This window comes from Vicia villosa, unplaced genomic scaffold (assembly GCF_029867415.1).
Source record: "Vicia villosa cultivar HV-30 ecotype Madison, WI unplaced genomic scaffold, Vvil1.0 ctg.000177F_1_1, whole genome shotgun sequence".
In the NCBI taxonomy this organism is placed as follows: Eukaryota; Viridiplantae; Streptophyta; class Magnoliopsida; order Fabales; family Fabaceae; genus Vicia; species Vicia villosa.
This window is the reverse complement of record NW_026705051.1, coordinates 1208248-1212533: the sequence shown is the minus strand read 5'-3', so window position 1 is coordinate 1212533 and position 4286 is coordinate 1208248. Positions and strand designations below refer to the sequence as shown.

At 41.7% G+C, this 4286-nt stretch overlaps 1 non-coding gene across 1 annotated transcript; it reads right to left on the bottom strand.

The window, feature by feature from the left end:
- Positions 1 to 681: 681 nt before the first annotated feature.
- LOC131625017 (small nucleolar RNA R71) lies at positions 682 to 788 on the bottom strand. The gene has a single exon (XR_009290700.1). It is a non-coding gene; the product is annotated as a small nucleolar RNA R71 (small nucleolar RNA).
- Between the last annotated feature and the right edge of the window lie 3498 nt (positions 789 to 4286).

Sequence of the window (4286 nt, the reverse complement as noted above, 5' to 3'; positions counted from 1 at the left end):
TATCAGATTTATAGACACGTAAAGTCGCGATCAAGTTTTTGGCGCCGTTGCCGGGGACTATTTAAGTCGATATCGTAACTCACTGTTACACCGTAGAGACTAGGATAATTCTTCCCTTTCTTTTTGAACGATTGTATGCCAAATACTCGTTCACAAGGAGGAGACTTAATACAACGAATTAACGAGATCGAACGTTTCATTAACGTTAAACGTCGAGCTCGCAACCTTCCCGAAGTAGCAGAAATTCCGATAAATCAGGAATTGATTTTTACTGATCAAATCAATCAAATCACCCCGAAGTTAGAGATGGCTGCTATTCGTCCTCTTAGAGACTATGCCGCTCCTTCACGCGCTGAACCGCATTCAAGTATCGCACCACCTGCGATTGAAGCGAACAATTTCGAACTGAAACCTTCACTGGTCCAAGCTGTTCAACAGAATCAATTCTCTGGAAGCCCTGTAGACGACCCCAATCTCCATTTATCTGTGTTCGTGCAATACGCCGACACTATCAAAGCCAACAACGTTAGTTCCGAAGCTATTCGATTACGCCTTTTCCCTTTCTCTTTGAGAGATAGAGCGAGAGCGTGGCTTCAATCCCTGCCTTCCAATTCCATAACTACGTGGGACGAATTGAAGAGAGTATTCTTAGCAAGATACTTTCCGCCTAGCAAAACTGCTATGCTTAGAGGTCAAATCAACGGATTTACCCAGAAAGATAACGAATCGCTCTTCGAAGCTTGGGAACGTTACAAGGACATGCTTAGAATATGCCCTCATCATGGACTCGAACCATGGCTGATCATCCATACCTTTTATGGTGGTCTCTTATATAACACTAAAATGACTATAGATGCCGCTGCTGGCGGAGCATTAATGGACAAACCCCATGATGAAGCATACAAACTCATAGAGAACATGGCACAAAACCATTACCAATGGGGAGGAGAACGCGCCGCTCTAGAGAAAGCCCAAACCAAAGGAGGAATGTACGAAATTAGTGGTATAGACCGCGTTAACGCTAAAGTAGACGCTTTAACTCAAAAGATCGAGAATTTGACCATCACTCCTTCAGCCACCGCTGCCGCTGTAGCACCTAACTGCGAGATTTGTGGATTGACTGGGCATGTAGTTGCTGAATGCCAACTCTTGACTGGAGTCCCATCTGATCAAGTAAATTACGCTCAAGGAAACCCTTATTCTAACACGTACAACCCTGGATGGAAAAACCACCCGAACTTTTCTTATAAGAACAACAATGCGTTGTACGCGCCTGGACAAGCACCTGCTGTGCCACCTGGCTACCAAAAAGCGCCTGTAGCTGCTCAAAACACCCCTAGGAAGTCAAATCTAGAAATCATGATGGAGAACTTCATAGCTTCCCAACAACAAACCAATAAAGACTTCCTGAATCAAAACATCCACAATAGCGAGCAACTAAAACAACTATCGAACAAAGTAGATGCTTTAGCTACGCATAACAAAATGTTAGAAACTCAAATCTCACAAGTAGCTCAACAACAAGCACCTACTGCTGCCCCTGCTGGCACGTTTCCTGCTCAACCACAACCTAATCCTAAAGGACATGCGAACGCGATAACACTACGAAGTGGAACTAATTACGATGGACCCATAGATCCTAGAACCCAAAACGTACCCATGTCACAACAAGAGCCAAAGGAAACCCAAAAGAAAACAACCGACGAACAAACTGCTAAGACTGATGAGAACAATAACGAAGTGGAACCCGAAAAAGAGAAACCTTATGTTCCACCACCACCTTATAAGCCACCAATTCCTTACCCTCAAAGATTAGCCAAATCAAAAACCGAAGCGCAATTTAAAAGATTTGTAGAACTTCTGAAGCAATTAAACATAACCATACCGTTCACAGAAGCCATAACTGAGATGCCTTCGTACGCTAAGTTCTTAAAAGAAATCTTATCAAACAAAAAGAAACTCGAGGATAACGAAACTATAACGCTTACCGCTGAATGTAGCGCTATCATCCAAAACAACATGCCTCCAAAACTGAAAGACCCTGGTAGTTTCTCTATACCCTGCGTAATTGGAAAAACCATCATAGAGAAAGCCTTATGCGATTTAGGAGCTAGTGTTAGTTTGATGCCCCTTTCGACATGTAAGAAACTCAATCTAGGTGAGCTTAAAGCAACAAGAATGTCTCTTCAACTAGCAGACCGTTCAGTTAAATATCCTGTAGGAATGTTAGAGAATATCCCTGTTCGTGTAGGTCAATTCTACATCCCAACTGACTTCATCATTATGGATATCCAAGAAGATTCTAACATCCCGATCATTTTAGGAAGACCATTTTTAGCGACCGCTGGTGCAATTATAGATGTAAAGCGAGGAAAGCTTACTTTCGAAGTAGGAGAAGAGAAAATAGAATTTATCCTTTCCCAATTCCTAAAAGCACCTTCTATAATTGACACATGCTGTTCTGCTGACATAATCGACGAGTGTGTCAAGGAAATAAAATCCGAACCAAATAAGGAAACCGAAATCCTAAGAATTCCTATGCCGCCAATTTTTGAAGATGACAACTGGCGTGAGGAATATCAAGATAACCACCTGAGTGAATGCTTAGCTTTAACCCCTGATCCTATACCTGGACCTAAGAAACCTGCTATAGAGCTGAAGACACTTCCTACCGATCTTAGATACGAATTTCTAGACGAAGAACTAAACCGACCAGTTATAGTGAACGCCAACTTAGGACGAACCGAGACTGAAAAATTACTTAATGTCCTAAGAAAATACCCTACCGCTTTAGGATACAACATATCAGATCTGAAAGGTATAAGCCCTTCTCTGTGTATGCACCGCATTATGCTCGAAGACGATAGTAAAACCTCTAGGGAACACCAAAGGCGAATAAATCCTATTATGAGCGATGTGGTTAAAAAGGAAATCCAAAAACTGCTAGAAGCTGGAATAATATATCCTATATCCGATAGTAAATGGGTTAGCCCTGTTCACGTCGTACCAAAGAAAGGAGGAGTCACTGTAATCACTAACGCAAAAGGAGAATCTGTAGCGCAACGTACCCAAACTGGATGGAGAATGTGCATTGACTATAGGAAGCTAAATAAAGCTACCCGAAAAGACCATTTCCCTTTACCTTTCATAGATCAAATGCTCGAACGCCTAGCTAAACACTCACATTTTTGTTATCTGGATGGATACTCCGGATTTTTCCAAATTCCTATCCACCCTGACGACCAAGAGAAGACCACATTCACCTGTCCTTATGGTACATTCGCTTATAGACGAATGCCTTTTGGACTCTGCAATGCACCCGCGACCTTCCAAAGATGCATGATGGCAATATTTGCCGACTTCCTAGATGGAATTATGGAGGTCTTTATGGACGACTTCTCTGTCTGTGGAGGAAGTTTTGAAAAATGTTTAGAAAACCTTGAAATGGTGCTTAAACGATACGTAAGCGTAAACCTAGTCCTTAATTGGGAAAAATGCCATTTCATGGTTCGACAAGGAATTGTACTTGGACACATCGTATCCGATAGAGGAATCGAAGTTGATAAAGCAAAAATCGAAATTATCGAAAACCTTCAACCTCCCAAAACCGTTAGAGAAATAAGAAGTTTTCTGGGACATGCTGGTTTTTACCGACGCTTCATTAAAGATTTCTCTAAAATAACCAAACCCTTAACTGAACTACTCATGAAAGACGCCGAATTTATTTTCACCGATAAATGCACTGAAGCATTTCAAACGCTTAAACAAGCATTGATCTCTGCGCCAATTATGCAACCTCCCGACTGGAATGAACCTTTCGAAATAATGTGTGACGCAAGTGATTATGCTGTAGGAGCCGTTCTAGGACAAAGAAAGGATAAGAAACTACATGTCATATATTATGCGAGTAGAACCCTAGACGAAGCTCGGATGAATTATGCCACGACAGAAAAAGAATTATTAGCTGTCGTATTCGCATTAGACAAATTCCGTTCTTACCTGGTAGGAGCCAAAATAATCATATACACTGACCACGCCGCCATTAGGTACCTCCTAACCAAAAAGGACGCCAAACCAAGACTTTTGAGATGGATCTTGTTACTACAAGAATTCGACCTGGAAATTAAAGATAAGAAAGGCACTGAAAATGTCGTAGCAGATCACCTCTCTCGATTGGAAAATCTGAAACCCGAACAAGTACCAATTGACGATGATTTCCCTTATGAAAGACTCATCGCCCAATTAGAAGCAAATGAATTCGAACCATACCGTCCAAACTCTGAAAC